The sequence below is a fragment of the Notamacropus eugenii genome, chromosome 5 (genome assembly GCF_028372415.1).
Source record: "Notamacropus eugenii isolate mMacEug1 chromosome 5, mMacEug1.pri_v2, whole genome shotgun sequence".
Lineage (NCBI taxonomy): Eukaryota > Metazoa > Chordata > Mammalia > Diprotodontia > Macropodidae > Notamacropus > Notamacropus eugenii.
The window spans coordinates 166,820,339-166,837,862 of NC_092876.1; the positions used below are offsets into that span (position 1 = coordinate 166,820,339).

At 40.3% G+C, this 17,524-nt stretch overlaps 1 protein-coding gene across 4 annotated transcripts in view; it reads right to left on the bottom strand.

Annotated features, from left to right (window-relative positions):
- FAT3 (FAT atypical cadherin 3) overlaps nt 1-1,440 on the bottom strand; it is a 765,373-nt gene extending 763,933 nt beyond the window's left edge. For all 4 annotated transcript variants that reach the window (XM_072611401.1, XM_072611402.1, XM_072611400.1 and 1 more), the window contains exon 1: nt 1,355-1,440. The gene's annotated coding sequence lies outside the window, so the exon portion shown is untranslated. The remainder of the gene's footprint in view (nt 1-1,354) is intronic.
- Nucleotides 1,441-17,524: the final 16,084 nt, after the last annotated feature.

The window sequence follows — 17,524 nt, forward strand, 5'->3', positions numbered from 1 at the left end:
GAGAAGACGAATCCTCGCCTGCTTCTCGCCACCTCTGAAAGGCTTGCGAGAAGTGGAGAAAGAGGAGAAAAACCGGCTCTTCTAAACCGACCCCAGTGTCCCTTCTCTCCTCCCCGCCTCCATCCTCCCCGGTTGGCTTCAACACCCCCAGTCTACCCCAGGCAAGATGCACTTTCTCTGGGCGACCCCCACAGGACAGAGTCCGCGGCAGCGGCTGCACACTCCTATTCCCAAGGTAGATTCGAGTCCAGTCCTCCCTTCTCCGATCTCCCAAACCGCCGATCTCCTTCGGAAAAATAAAGCACCCTGCACCCACCCACGAGCCAGTGCTGAAAGGTGCCCCCGCACAGCCCAGGAGACATGCCTGCACGGTGCGGTGCGTTCGAGTCACAGCCGCCTCTCCTGCACCGCGTCGGCTGGGGACAAGTGGAAAGGAAACCCGTTGCCGGGGACTGGGCGAGCCAGGCTCGGGGCACCGTCCCAGACTGCCCCGGTCTATTTTTAAAATTAAACACCATTCCCTCACGCCCGCCAAAAATGATGCACATTCCCAACGCAGCTTCCCTCTTCCCTCGGTCAAGACGCTGGGGACCACCTTCTCCTCCCTCCCTTATTACAGAATAGACTAATACATCCCCAGGAGCAAGAGTACCTCCCCCACAGAGTCCAACCCTGGGCAATTAATTAACTAGAGTCTCCGATCGCGGAACCACCGCGGGCAAAGAAAGCAAGAAGGTGCGGAACCCAGAGCGGGGTTTGCTCGAGCCCCTCGGGGGATCTCTGTGCCCGCGTCCCTGTTGCCTCGCGGCACCTTGCGAAGCGACCAAACTTGCGCCTCTAGTCCCCTCCAAGTGCACTGCATCCATAGGCATTCGAAAATCCAAACGGCGCACAGACAACCGGCGACGAAAGCGTGGGCACGCAGGCTGGGGCACTTTCCAGTCCACCTGCAGCTGCTCTCAGCTCAGCATCCCCGGGGCCACTGCCAGAGGTTTGCGTCTCCCCACCCCTAGCCCAGAACCCCAAACTTTTGCAACTCTAAAATGCCAGTCTCCTCTTCCCATCCCGAACGCCCCGGGAGGCTCAGCATGTACACAACAGGCTCCCGGCGGCTGGCGGTGGCGGCCGTAGCAGCTCGGCTTAGCTCAGGCTCCAGGCTGTACAGGGAAGCAACTTTGCAAGGTGAAAAGTTTCCCCCACGCGCTTCGCCAGCTCTCGCCCCCCACACCTCGCATCACACGGTGGGGCTGCCCCCGGCGACTGGAGCTCTGCTCGGGTAGGAGAGATCCCAAGCATCAAACCGAAAAACACAGAAATAATGTTGAAAAAAAAAAAACAAGTAATACCCACGCACCCTTTCCTCCTCCAGCAAATCAGCAACTCCACCGCGAGCCTTCCCCGTGGTCCTGCTTCTAGAGGCGCTCCATGGGAAGCGGGAGCCCAGCGCCCAGCCGCTGCCGCCCGCCGCCACTGCAGCAGCCTCCCGGCGCAGAGCACACACCAGGACTGGGGCCCCGAGGAGAGGCGCTCGGCGTTCCGGCCGCTGCCAGGGGCTCGTAGAGGGGAGGAGGGGAGCCAAGAGGAGGAGAAAGGAAGGGGAGAGGGGGAGGGGGAGCAGGAACGGGGGGCGATATCCCAGCCCGCAGCTCTGATCACAGCGCAGCCTACCGGGAGGAGAGCCCAACCTCGACACGAGGCTCCCGCTCTCTGTGGCCGCCGCCGCGGCTGCTGCTGCTGCTGCTGCTGCTGCTGCTCCCGAGGCCCCTGCTGCCGCTGCCGCCGCCGCCGCCGCTCCCTCCGCTCCTGCCCCTGCTCCAGTCTCTCTTTGCTCCCCCTAGAAGATCAGGCACGCACGCACACACAGTCCGCCGCCCTCGCTCTCGCCCCTCTCTAGGCTCTGCCTGGCTCTAGCTGTCTCCTCCTCCCAAACCGAGAGTGAAAGGGGAGAGGGAAGGAGAAGCATCGCTACAGAGATGATTGGGGATGAAGGGCTATAGCGGAGGGGTTTGGGGGAGGGAGGTGGGTACAGAGAGAGAGATGGCCTATTGGAGAGCTGTGGGAGAAAGCAGGAGGGATCTCCTCCTCCCTCCACCCCCACTACCTGGAAGCCAGACTAATTTTAGCAGGAGTCTTGAGGTCCTGAGGATGCAAATCAAAACACTATGCCATAAAAATACATTAAAGTCAACATTTGTAGAGCATTTTATACTGATCCAAGGTGCCTCCACGTTGGTAATTTAATGTGATTTTCAAAACCCTACAACGCAGGTAGGGTAAATGTTACCCCCACTTCCCAGATAAGGAAACTGAGGCACAGGAAAATTAAGTGACTTAATAAGGATAAGGACTTAGCCACCTGACCCTCTGCCAGAGAGTCACTTAACTAGACCATTTTTAGCTTCTTGCCCAAAAGACAGGACTCCAATTTGCCTTTCTATCCAATTTTGGGGCTCTTGACCCATCTGGTTCCCTGGGGAAAGTATATTTCTAAGTCAGAAAGGTTATTTCTTTAGCGATCCTACGATCTTATCTCCCACCCTGACCCAAGGATCCTTTGGTCACTTCTATAAGACTGAGAAGAATATTGCTAAATCAGTCAACTAGACAGATTTGGCACTTTCGGGGTCAGTCAGGAGCTCCAGCCTGCTATCTGCCTATTTCCAGTTACTTCATTTTTCCACCAACTCCCCCACGCTGCCTCTAGACCTACTTTGGTATGCTGAAACAGATCAGTCACACAAACACCCCACTCTGTGTATCCTCTCACTTGTTTTTCTTTCCCTCCCAGCAGACATAGGAGGCATTAACACACCCCACTATATCTTCTAACATCTGTCTCTCCAAATCAGGCACAAATCACTTTGCCTCGGATGCGCTATCTCGATTGCCTTTATCTTTATCCGAAGCTGGGGCGGGGCAGCGGGGTGGGGGTGGGGGTGGGAGTGCACACTGGCGAAAAGCTGCTCAGGGATTAGCGTTTTCTTTCCTAGGGTGGATGGATGCACTGCTCTGTCTGCCACGATCTCCCCAAAGCTTCAGTTCTCTCTGAGGAGAGAGACCAGCAAGAATTGCTCTGAGAAAGGGAGAGGGAGTTCACCAGAGCAGCTTTGAACTACTAACTGATTGAGTTTACCTTTCTAGGGCTCTCTTATTGCCTGATTCCTTTCCTCTTTACAGCTGCTACATAAAGACTCCACACCAATTCCCAGAGGTGAAAAGTTCCCTGTGAAAAGCACAGGGCCAGCCTTGCCGCCCTGACTGCCTTCATAAAACACAGAGAGCTCTGGTCACCCTGCTCCTACAGTTTAATGGAAATACTAAAAAACCATGGCAGCTCCCCATGCATCAGCTAATTCAAGATAATTGGCACAAAGTGACCAAAGACCTTGCTGTCACTGAGGCCCTTAGAAGCACACTCTATAATGAAGGAAACAATTGCAGCCCCCAGAAAAGCTTGCCTTTGCTCCAAGATGTTATAATTTGAATAATGTTTTCTGACTTTGTTTTGATATCTGTAGCTATCCTGCCATTAAAAAAGGTTTATTATCATTTAAATAAGCACCCTCATTTTCTTGGTGACCAACAGAGTACAGCTTTGCATCAGAGATTTTAATAAATGAATGAATAAATTTGCTACCAGAGTGGTTTTGAGAAGGTATTGAGGCATCATGGCAAGCACAATGTGAATACTCACCTTGGATGAAGGCATCTGGTTGTTTGGCCTTGGGATGCGGAGAGAAGTAATTTGAGCAATTGGAAAGGATGCTTCTTATCTTCCTCATCTGGAAAACTGCCAGGTGAGTGAAGGAGTGGTGTGCTCTCACTGGTCCTACTGTGCTTCCACTCAGCTAAAGTGTGTGTGTGTGTGTGTGTGTGTGTGTGTGTGTGTGTGTGTGTGTGTGAATGTGTGTAGGTGCCATTTGGTGCCTTGCAGATAAGTGCAGAAATCTATCTGACTTCCAGCCTTCCTAACACCCGAGGCAGTACACAGATGATAAAATAAACTCTCTTTCCCACCAACCAGACATAAGCCATTACTAGCCCTGGGTAAGAGGCTTCCTGCAAGGATGATAGAGTGCTTTATCTTGGTCTGACATAGATTATAAATAGTGTGTACTGGGGGACAGAAACATCCCTTTGGGCATTTATTCTTTGCATAACACTCCATACATATTGCATTATTATTTTTGTTATTCTTATTCCATAAATGAGGAAATGTCACTCTTTTGCTCAAAAGCTTAATGCTGTTCCTATGGTTCAAAATCTTCCCATTACCTACAGTTTAAACTCTTCCACAGGTCACTGGAACTTCTCCTCAGTTTGCTCCATAGAATTTATCCAATCATTTCTCCCACTACTGCCCTAAACAAACACTCAACTCAAATTGCCACTTCCCTTTCTTAACTGTCCCATAAATAGGCCTTGTTTATTCATGACTTACAGCCTTGCCCTAAACAGTTTCTCACTTTTAGATTGTGAGACCCAGGAGGGCTGGAGCTATCTTTTACCTCTTTTTGTATCTCAGCACTTAGCACAATGCCTGAAACATAGCAGGTTCTTAATAAATGTTTATTGACTGATTATAGACTGACCTGCCAACTAGAATGCAATTTCCCCTCCCCTTTGCCCAATAAAACCCTACCCTCCCTCAACATCACATCGAAATTCTTCCTTTTCCATAAGGCCTTTTTGGACCATTCTAGGCCAAGTTATGTTCCTTCTTTTGACTCCTTTAGCAATTAGTGTTGATATTACTTTTGGGGGATGGGTATTTCATCACATATTGCTTTGCATTTTTTACTTAAATCTTCATGTCTTGACTCCCCAATTAAATTGTAAGCCCTTGGAGGTAAGGATGTTCTCCTATATTTTTGTTTATTCTTCTTAGCATCAGGCACAGTAGTATACTCATATGCTGTCAATGAATAAATGAATAGCAACAGAAAAATGATGACATGACCTGCACTTGACTTTGTTTTGAGTGAGGGAAGACTCTACAAGGTCACCAACCTCACTTTCTCTTCCTGAGCCATCTGGGTCCAGTGATCAGATATTCATCAATGATGATGCTTGCTAGATTTCACTGTATGTTACCACTTCATCCTCAGACAAAGGATATCTCCTTCCTTATAATTACAATAGATGACCTAGTCTCCAGCTTAACTGAAAAAAATTGAGTCCATTCACTTCATAGTCCCTCAATTTCATTCCCTCATTCCTCATAACTTCTTAAGACATTGTCCACTTTCACTTCACCTCTTCTTACTGCAGAAGAGGTACCTCTCCTTCTCACTAAGGTTAATTCTTCAATCTATGACCTTGATCCCACTCCCCTGCCCAAACTTTCAGGACCTTTCTCCAGCAGTTATCCACTCTCTCAAGCATTCGCAATCTCTCCTTCACTATGAGATCCTTCACATCTGCCTGCAAACTTGCTCAGGTCTCATCAATTCTTAAATAAAACAGCTTGTCCTTGACACTTCTACATTCCAGATCTTTCCTCCTCTTTGCTGTTAACTTCATTGAAAAAGTTGTCTAAAACTAAAGCCTCCATTTCCTATTCCCTAATCAGGGCCTTGCAACTTGGAGTCTATTGCACTTGTTTGTAGCCTTTGCAACTACTAAAATTGCTCTTTCAAGATTATCAGGGGTCACTAAATCCCCACATTCAATGGAGTTACTAAAATATCTTTACAAAGTATATGTCAATGATCAAAGAATATGACAGGCAGTTTTCAGAGGAAGAAATTAAAGCTATCTACAGTCATATAAAAAAATGCTCTAAATCACTATTGATTAGAGAAATGCAAATCAAAACAACTCTGAGGTACCACATCACACCTATCAGATTGGCTAACATGGCAAAACAGGAAGATGATAAATATTGGAGAAGATGTAGGAGAGTTGGAACACTAACTCATTGTTAGTGGAGCTGTGAGCTGATCTAACCATTCTGGAGAGCAATTTGGAACTATGCCCAAAGGGTTACAAAAATGTGCATACATACCCTGTCAGGCCTAGAGGTCTAAGGGCTACCTGAGTCTTACCTTACCTATTGCAGGTCTTCGGCTGGCCAAACTGGATAAACGTATGAGAGAAGAGACTTTCCAGAGTCGAACAAGGGTTAGGCTTTATTCAGGGTCTTGGTTACATGTGCAGGGGGAATTCTTCCTGAGGAGAGAGGAATCTCCCAAGGAGGCAAAGATCTTACAGTAAGAGAATGGAAGTGCAAGTGGGAGAGGGAGAGAGGGGAGAGGGAAGAGAGAAGAGAGGAGAGAGGGAAGAGGGGCCTTCTGTCCTCTAAGGGCCCCTCAGCGCTAAGAGCGCCTTCAGGCTTTCCTGACCCTATTTAAGCTCTCCCGCAGCATAGTTTGCACCTGAATACCGTGCCTGTTAGACAACAATAGGTGTGCTCAGACCCCGGGCCAATCTCGAGGGCGGGGATGCTCTCTCCCAGCACGTTTCCCACAGGAAGAGGCAGAAATGCATGAGATAGCCCGGTCTCACACCTCAATTCCCTGCTGTTCCCTGGGGGGCCTCATGAGAACTCTAAGGTTTAGAAGTCCTCACTTTTACCTGCCCGAGACTGTCCACATGGAACTGAGCTTACACCCCCAACAAATACCCTTTGACCCAGCAATATTACTTCTAGGACTGTATCCCATAGAGATCATAAAAATGGGAAAAGGTCCCACATGTACAAAAATGTTTATGGCAGTTCTTTGTGGTGACCAAAAGCTAGAAATGCAGGGGATGCCCCTTAATTGGGGAATGGTTGAACAAATTGTGGTATATGAATGTAATGGAATATTATTGTGCTATAAGAAATGATGAACAGAAGGACTTCAGAGAGGCCTCGAAGGGCTTATATGAACTGATGCTGAGTGAAATGAGCAGAACCAGGAGAACATTGTACACAGTAAGAGCCACAGTGTGCAAGGACAGTTTCTGACAGACTTAGCCCTTCACAGCAATGCAAGGACTTAAAACATTCTCAAAGGACTCAAGGTAAAATGCCATCCACATCCAGAGAAAGAACTATGGAATCTGAACGAAGAATGAAGCAGAATGTTATCCTTTGTGTTTTGTTTTGTTTGAGTTTTCTCATGGCTTCTCCCATTCATTTTAATTCTTCTATGCAACATGACTAATGTGAAAATGTGTTTAATAACAACGTATGTGTAGAACCCATATAAGATTGCATGCTGTCTCGGGGAAGGAAGGGGGAAAGAGGAGGAGAAAATTTAAGACTTATGGAAGTGATTGTAGAAAACTGAAAATAAATAAATTAATTTGCGAAAAGGGTACATGTCAAACAATGCTAAGGAGGAGAACACTAAAATCAGTTGAATTTGGATTGTGACGAGACATCTTTCTTAATTCTCCCAGTTGTCTGTACTCCTCCAAATTAGTTTGTATTTATTTTTATGTGTTTTGTATTTGTTTCTGTGCACATGTTGTTTTGTCTCAGTAAATCCCTTGAGGGCAGGGATTGTTTCATTTTTGTCTCTGTGTTTTGAACACTGGGCCTGGCACGAAGTAAGTACACAATAAATGCTGATTCAATTAAAATTAATTGATGGCTGACCCTAAAAAGCAGATTGTGAGAAAAACACACTTTGTTCCTTTTAGTGGAGAAGTATGGAAATACAGAGATAGAAATTATATTTGTCAGATTAGGCCTGTTTCTTGGTTAATTTTATTTAACAGTTTTACTTTCTTAGAAGAGTTCACTGAAGAGTTTACTGGGAATGATTTTAATATTAAAAACAAAATAGACATTAATCAATCATTCAGCAAAATAGTGTAGGTATAGAATAGGTAATTTTACTTAACACAAAACTAACAAATAATAAAAGAGTGACTAAAGTAGAGAGAGACCAACTGCTCAAAACAGGGCAGCTAGGTGGCATAGTATATAGAGTTCTAGTTGTGGAGTCAGGAGGACCTAAGTTCAAATCCCAGCTTAGACATTTGCTAGCTGTGTGACCTGGGGCAAGTCACTTAACCCTTTCTGCCTCAGTTCCTCATCTATAAAAATAACACAGAGAAGGAAATGGCAAACCATTCCAGTACCTTTGCAAGAAACCCCAAATGGGGTCACAGAGAGCTGGACATAACTGAAATGACTTACCAACAATTATTCAAAACACATTTACAAAAGAATACTAACAATACTTCAGTAAGAATTAATAACTATAATATTTAAATTATTCTCAAAAATGAGAAAGAAAACACTTTACCAAACTTTTCCGTAAGAAAAATATAGTACTAAAACCTGAGGCAGAATACAGCGAAAAAAAAAAAAAGAATAGATTAATATCTCTAGTGAATATTGATGCGAAAATTTTAAATGAAATCCTAGCAAAAAGTTTCTAGCAATCTACCCAAAAGTTACTCCTTATGTTGAAGTTATATTGACCACAGAAATACAAGGATGATTCAACATTGGGTAAATAATATAATAAGTCCTGGGTTGTTTTTTTTTTAAAGAAATCATGGTTTCTTTTCAATTGATATACACTTTGAAAAACTGCAACATTTGTTTATGCTAAAACTCTAAAAAGTAAGTAAAGAATGACCGTTTTGATATAATAAAAAAAGTATATCCCTAAAATAAAAAAAAAATGATACTATTTTCCATAAGAAATCTAGACAATGTCCCTAAAAGAAGAAAAGGAAATAAGGTTGCCCCTTAGGGATGGCCACTCCCATCCACACCCTATCCCCTATTATTTGACATAGTTCCATGAATACAACTCAGAGGAGTAAGACAAGAAAGAGAAATTAAAGGCAAAAGCATGGTCAAAGAGGAAACAAAATTAACTCTGTATGCAGGTGATACTTGTAGCTATATGGCATGGCACAGTGGATAAATTGTTAGACTTGAATAAAAGGTCAGAATCTTCAGGAAATAGTGGGAAAAAAGTAAAAAATGAAAGGAAAATATTATTTGCTGTATCAAACTATATTATAAACCAATAATCATTGAAACCATTTGGTACTGTTTTTTTTTTTAAAGTAGATTAGTGGGAAAGAGGAGATAAATTAAAAAAAAAAAACTGGGTTAATAACCCAGTGTTTAAAAAACATAAGAACACGAAGTTCAAAAAAAAGATCTCCCAATTTGGCAAGAACTTCTGGGAAAGTTTGAAAAGAATTTGGCAAAAAATAGATTTAGAACAGTTTGTCATACCATATAGCACAATAAACTCAAATGAAAAAATAACTTGATTATTAAAGGTCATACCATTAAAAAGTTAGAATACTACAAGATCAGGTACTTTCACAACTATACCCAATGCTAACACAAAGAAGAGTTCACAAAAATAATGATAAGGAGATTACGTTAAACTGAAGTGATATTAAAGGGAATTTCATGTAAAGCTTTGACATGAACAAAATTAATGTATGTGACAAGGGTAGGGGGAGGCAAACAAGCCTTCTAGTTGGGGGGGAGGGTGAAGAAATCTTTATAGTAAAGATATCTAATTTGGGTCTACCATCCAGTATTTCCAGAGAATTAACATAAACACATGACTAAGCATCATTATTCTCATTATAGCAACAAATGGTTCACAAAAGAATAGTTGGAAATTATTAACAAGCATGTACAATTAATTGTTCTAGATAACTAGCAGTAAAAGCACTGCAATTCAAAATGACCGTGAAGTTTCACCGGGACATTGGCAAAGATAATAGAAGGTAGGAATGAGTCAGTATTGGAGGGACTGTGGAAACAGGCATGAAAATATACTCTTTGATCTGCAAAGTGGTCCAATCATTCTGGAAAACAGTTTGAAAGTATGCTAGAAAGGCAAATAAAATATTGGTACCCTTTGATCCAGGGAAATCATTTCAAACCATCCACTCCAAGGATATCAAAGACAGAAAGAGAAATCCCAAATACTTAAAAAATATTCATCACGTAATATTTTTATAGTGACAAAAGACTGGAACAAAGAAGATGGGGAATGGCAAAACAAATTTGGTACTTGCTTGTGAAGGATCCTGCGTAGAGGACTCTTTTCAAGATGGCACAATAGAAGAAAAACAGCTCAGTTTTCTCATAATTTCTTCAGCAAGGATAAAAAAAGAGCATCAGACCAAGAAGTTATCTGGAAGTTCAAGGCAAAAAACTACAGTGAATACATTTTGCAGGTCCAAGTTGACTCAAAAAGATAGCCAGAAGCCTGCAAGCACAAGGGAAGGAATCTAATCTAAAAAGACCAATATGGGAACACAGCACAAGAAAGCCTTTAGTCATGGACCAGGGAAAGGTCAGGAAAGCTTAAAGCCTGAAAGTATGTGCTAGGGGCAGGATGCCTGAAATAGCAATAGTTAAGGATCCCTGGAACCTTCAGCTATGTTGCTCTGATCCTGAATTGGTCCTCAGAAGCCAGAAAGTCAGCCATCAGTGTATGCCCTGGATCAGACCACCCTGTACAGACTAACCCAGACCATCAACTCTGTAGATTCTCCTGACTCATTGTCCAATTCTTCCAAAGGGACTTCAAGAACATTGTACTCAGTGTCCAGATATTATCTTGTTATTGTTGATGTTCAGTCATTTCAGTCATGTCCAACTCTTCCTGAAGCAGAGGATTTTATATTTCATCCTGAGGGTCCTAGGGAACCACCAAAATTTGCTGGGTGGTGGTATAAGGAAATGTTGATGTAATCAGACCTGCATTTTATGATTACTTTGGCAGGCAGATCAGTAGTCTTCAATAGTCCAGGCATGAGGCAATGCCTACATCTATATGGGGATATGGTGGTAGTGTCAGAAGAGAGAAGAGGGCCTATTCAAGAGGTGTTACAAAGGTAAGATCAACAGACTTTAACAGCAGATTGAGTAGAGAGGGGGGAATGAAAGTAAGCAAGGGATCAAGGAGAGAACCTTGGTTGCAAGCCTGGATGACTGGGAGGATAGTGGTGCCTTCAACAGTGTTAATGAAGTTAGGAAGAGAGAGGAATTTGGAGGACAGAGATATTAAGTTCAGGTTCAAACATGTTGAGTTTAATGCTTATGGGACTTCCAATTTAAATGACCAATAAGTAGTTGGAAATACAACTCTGAAAGTCAGCGGGGAAGTCAGGACTGGATAAGTTGAGTTGAGAATCATCACCATAGACATGGAAATTGAATCTATGGAAAGGAAGAAAGAAAAAGAAAGGAAAGCAAAAAGCATTTATTAATTGTCTACTATGTGTTGGCACTATGGTAAGCACTTTACAAGTATTATCTCGTTTCATACTCACAATCACCCTGGGAGGTAGATGCATTTGTTATCCCATTTGATAATTGAGAAAACTTAGTCAAAAAGAGATTGGCATTCACCCAGGGTCACATAGCAAGTTTTTGACTCTGGATTTGAATTCAGATCTTTCTAACTCCAGGCACAGTATTCTATATACTATTTCACTGAGCTGCTTCATGGGATCTGATCAGTTCAAGTGAAGTAATATAGAGAAAGAAAGAAGAGAAGAAGATCCAGGACAGAGCCCTGTGAAATACTCATAGTTAGCAAACATGATATGGATAAAAACATAGTAAAAGGAGACTGAGAAGGAACAGTCAGAGGGTTAGGAGAACCACAAGAAAGTGGTATCATGAAAAGCCACAGAGAAGGCAGTATCAAGGAGAAGGTGATTGACAGTGTCTAAGGTTGCATAGAGGACAAGAAAGATAAAGCCTGAGAAAAGGCTATTAGATTTATCAATTAAGAGATCATTAATAGTTGGCGGTTTTGGTTAAAAGATGATGTTGGAAGCCAAATTGCAGAGTTAAGAAGTGTATTAGGGGAAAGGAAGTGGTAACATCTGTTGTAGATGGCTTTATCAAGGAATTCAGCCACAAAAGGCAGGAAAGATATGAGACAACAATTGGTAGGGATGGATAGATCAAGTGAGGGCTTTTTGAGGATGGTACAGAAGATGCAAGAACACAGACCTCTTGAAAATTGTACCACACAGAAGTCAATGACTCCTGTCAACAATAAATAATAGAACAAAATTCCAAGAGTGAAAAAAATCTCAGAATATGTAAAGTATCTCCAATAAAAATAACTGACCTGGAAAAGAAGTTAAGGAAAGATAATCTCTCTGCTCATTTTTCTCCTCCTTGTACCTCAAACTTCTCTAAAGAAAAGAAAAAGAAAACCCATGTAATGAATATGCATAATCAAGAAAGACAAATTATTATATTGGCCATGACCAAAAATATATGGCTCAATCTTTGCCCTGATTTTATTATCTCTCTATCAGGAAGTAGGTAGCATGTTCCATCATGAGTCCATTGGTTGGTCATTGTGTTGATTAGAATTATTGAGTCTTTCAGAGTTGTTTTTCTTTACAATGTTGTAGCTACTATATTAATTGTCTTCCTGGTTCTGCTTATTTCGCTCTTCATTAGTTCATACAAGTCTTTCCAGGTTTCTCTGAACCTATTTCCTTAATTATTTCATGCAACAAAATAGTGTTCCATTAAATTCATATACCATAATTTTTCAACCATCCCTAAAAGATGAACACCCCCTTAGTTTCCAGTTCTTTGACACAACTAAAAAGAGCTGCTATAAATATTTTTGTACTAACGGGAGCCCTTTTCCTCTTTCTTTTATGTATTTGAGAATATAGATATAGTAGTGGTCTCAGTGGATCAGAAAGAGTACATAGTTCAGTGACTTCTAAGGGTATAGTTCAAAATGGTTGTAGAGTATCTGGGTCAGTTCACAGTTTTACCAATAATACATTTCCCATGGTCTCTCCAGCATTAGGTATTTTCCATTTTTTTCAACTTTGCCAGTCTTATAAGGTTAATTTGTACTTATCTAATTATTAGTGACTTAGAGCACTTTTTCACCTGGTATTCATATCTTGGATTTCTTCCTCTGAAAACTGTGTGTTCATATCATTTGATCATTTGTCTATTGGGGAACACTTCTTAGTCTTATAAATCTGAATCGGTTCCCTATATAACATAGAAAGATGACTTTTTTCAAAAGAATTTCTCCCAGTTAACTCCCTCTTAAATATAGCTGCCTTTGCTTTGTTTATGGAAACCCTTTTTGATTTCATGTAATCAAAATTGTTTATCTTCTGTGATCCTTTCTATCTCTAACTTGGTTATGAATTCTTCCCCTATCTGTAGGTCTGAAAGGCAATTTATTGTTTGTTTTGCTAATTTGTTTATTGTGCCACTTTTTATGTCTAAAAATGTACCCAATCTAGAGCTCATCCTGGATTATAGTGGGAGGGCTTAGTCTAAACTTAATTTCTTCCATGTAGCTTTCCCATTTTTCCAGCAGATTTTTATAGAATAATGAGTTTTTGAGAGTCTTTGGAGTTGTTGAACCCTAGACTACCAGGTTGTTTTTTTTTTTGTATGTTGTATAACTAATCTGTTACACCCATTGGCCTTTCTATTGTTTAAGTACTAAATCATTTTGGTGATTATTACTCTGTAGCATAGTTTGAGAACTGGTTCTTCTAAATCTCTTTAAAAAAATTATTTCCTTTTAGATCTTTGATTTTATATTGGACATTTCTCCTGACAAATTTTGTTATTATTTTTTCTAGTTCTATAAAGTAATCCTTTATCAGGATCCCGTATTTTCCTACTATTCAAAAGTTTATATAATAATGTAAAACATTCTTCTTTGAATATTTGATAGAATTCCCTTGAAAACCCATTTGATCTCAGGGTTTTCCTTTGGGAATTCATGTGTAGCTTGTTCAATTTCTTTTTGTGAAATTTGATTATTTAGATACTCTCTTGTTAATCTGAACATTTTATATTTATTATAAACATTCATCTATTTCATTTACATAAAGCGTTTCCTGGGATCTTCCCCAGCTAGTAATGTCTTCTCTCCCAAAGTAACTTGTATTTTATCTAATAGATATGCCTATTGCCTTCCTTATTAGAATGTAAGCTCCTTATGAAGAGGGATTATTTAATTCTTTGTACTTGTATCCCCATCACCTAGTACCATGACTAGAACAGAGTAGGCCCTTCACAAAGGTTTATTGATTGATTGATGCACTGTGAAATAAGAACTAGAAAAATTATATGTAATGTAAATCAAAGAAAACCTCCAACAAAACAAAATATAAATGTCATTTAATTATAATGATCAAGCTCAGTTCCACAGAAGATTTAAATAAAATATACCACTTCATTCTCTTATTTATAGAGATTGGGGATTATGGGTATGAAATATTGCATGTACTGTCTTCAGACATTATTGATATGCTAGTTTTCTTTTTAAAGTGTAATATGATAACAAAAAGTGTCATTAAAAATTAACGAAGAAATAATAACTTAACTTTAATCTCTGGTTAACAGGGAAATATGGTTTTTTTCCATAGAGATACTTCCTTAGACTGATTAAATACTGCTTTCCACTTTACCTACCATAGATATCTCTAGTACTAGGCCTATAGCCAAGCTGTCTTGGGCTAAGTAGTGCTACTAGGTTTTAGTGAAGTGGGAAATCTGTCTTTTCCATTGTCCTTTGTTTACATCCCACTCTCTTCCTTTTTTAAGGAAAATATTCTCCATTCTTCTGGTCAATGCCCAATTCTTTTCTCATTTATACACACATATCTTTTCCCTTCTGCCTCCATGCCCTATTTTTTAAACTCTTGTACAGTAACCTCAGATAAATTTTTTCCCCCCATTTTTCTTTTGATTTAATTTTTTCGTTTTGTCTCTGTTTCCCTTTCCTTTTGCTTTCAGCATATCTGAGTCAAAAATCAACCTTAATCACTAACAATATGCTAATAAGCATAAAAGACTTCTATTATGGGTATGAGGGAGATAGGATTTGTTCCTTTACCTCCCCTATCCCCCAACTTAGTTGATCTAGTCACAGCATTTAATCAAAGATGATGAGGTATTATTGAGTTAATAAGACATTAATGCCATGTTATCCCTTTATACATTATGGACATGTCTCCCTATCTTTCTGTTTGAATCAGTAATAGAAGAAAAAATGATTGATCATCTTCCTATTCTCCCCACTCCCCATGATCCTTAAAAGACACAGTCAAGCAGTTCAGTTTAGACCAGCCTCATAGTATTGTATAGAAGGGATCCCCCTCTCGCTTTCCTCCTCAACAGCTACATTTGTGTCCACCGTTCATACAATGGTAGTGAAAAGCACATAAGGAATGAATATAGCCAAGACAAACTCCAAATTCCAGAACTGCAGGGCCTTTGTGTCTTTTCTCCATGTAGTCCTTAAAATCTCCACCCATGAGCTCAGAATCTCTGCTGTCACTCAGATGGATTCTCAAGTTGGGCTCCTCTCCTTTGCTTTACTCAAGAACACCTTGAGTCCATAGCTAGCTTTCTTCTTTGTTTACAGGGGTAATGCTCCTTGAAGCTGCTTTTGACCTCAAGCTCTTGCCCCTCTGTATCTACCTAACTGGAAAATATATTACTCTGCTCCCTCAACTGTACCTCAAACTCTCCCAAATTAACTTTAATTGTTGGATAGAGACTCTCTCCTTCTGGGAAAGTAGTTTCACTGTTAGACCTCATGGCCACAAGGTCACACTGCACAAACCATTCCTGTCTTGGACTGACTCAAACTGCATTATCTAAGGATCATCAAAAGTATGAGCAATCATTGCTTGTCCAGTAGAATTGCTCCCATCTAGTTCAGTAAGAGAGAAATATTCAAAAAGCAATGACAGGTGTAAACCCCTCAACATCCTGACATCTTCATCTATGGTTATAACCTGAGATGGGTATTGGGAGGAGGGGACCAAGTCTCCCCTACCTAATATTAGAATATCATGCTCTATTTTGTAGTATGGATAGATGTATATGTCCTTATCTTCAAACTAGATGATAATATTCAGAAACACAGGGAATAGATGGTAGTTATTTAATTTTGTGTCTCCCCCAAAACCTATTGCAGTGATCTGCATAAAGTAGAAACTGAAAAATTGTTAAATTTAATTAAATAAGATAATAATACTTCTATAGCAAGAGGAAAATGCTATAAGGCAAGGGTTCTAAACCTTTTTTGTGTAATGGATTCTTAGTCTGGTAAACAAAAGCCTGTAGACTCCTTTTTAAACAATATTTTTATATACATAAAATAAAATCTATAAGATTATTAAGGAAACCAATCATATTGGACCAAAGTTATTCAATTTTCATAAAAGGGTTCACAGACTCTAGGCTAAGAACTGCTGTAATAAGGTTTTAAATAAAATTAATATGTAATAAAGACAAATAAAAACAAGAATTAAATATCATCAAATTTTAAAATTTATAAGTATTCAGAAGTCCCCTTAAAATGTTCCATGAAATATCTCTTTTCTATAACCAAATATTGCCCTGAAGTACAATATTCAAGAGAATTAATTTTTTTAAATTAGATTTTGTGATTTTCTTATTTTTATTGCTAGTATTGCAAAATGTGTAGCTACTGTTTTAATGGTTAGCATTTCAGAAAAATAATTAGTTAGATATTTTGGAGGTAGCAAGAGTCTAGTTTTAGATGTGAATTTAGCTTTGAATGCAGCTGTGTCTTTCTCTGTATTAGAGTTTGTGGTAGCAGTGGAGGTGTTCATTCCTTCTAACCTATGAAATCTGTTCATTTGCAAAAAAATCTGCGTACTCCCCTTTCTGTAGAGAAAAGCAAACAAACAAGAAACAACACATGCACTTATATTCCTTGGTTCTACTTTTTGGGGATTGGGGTTGGGATAACCTATAAGGATATATATTTCCACAGCCATCCAGTCCTTTTAAGGGTAAGTTGCAACTGCCTTTGCACACACCTCTTCCTTATGCACATTTATTTCTTGGGAGTGAGATGCATGTTCCAACCCTGTTTGTCAAGGGGTTCTGTGTATCACATATAGAATGTAGGCCACACCATCTGACTGACTCATTCCTGTCATTTTATGTGAACTACCTCTGCTTCTGAAGGGGATAGGATCTTTATTATCCCCCTCTTGATCCAGGATTCTGTTAATGTCCAGTTTATGGGACTTTACTTGGAGATAGCCTCTTGTGTGTGTGTGTTTTTTTAATCTTTATAAACAACAGATATAGACTTATTTCTTTATGGACTTTGAAGAGCATCTATATTAAACACAAATGCAGTTCTACTAAAGAAGGCCCCATGCACCAGAGTGCTCTTAGAAAATGTGTGGGCAAGTAAGAGAATCTAAAAATTCTAAGTGAAGGCTCACACAGTGAGTAAAAGTTTCATGGTACAGTTCCTTTCCTTTGGTCTTTTATTCAGGGTTATTCTTACAGCTGAATCTAGTATATCCTCAAGACTCAAGGTTGACCCATAGCTACTTAATTGGATTCTAACTTGACCTCTGAATGCAATATATTTTTGTGGGCTAGGCTGAGAACCAAATCACCATTATTTTTATGAAGAAATGTGTTCCAAGTTACAACCAACTGACTTATACACAAATGTTTGGAAAATCACCTCTTTATAAATTGGAGATGTATTAATCAAAAGAAAAGTGAGGTAATTGTTGG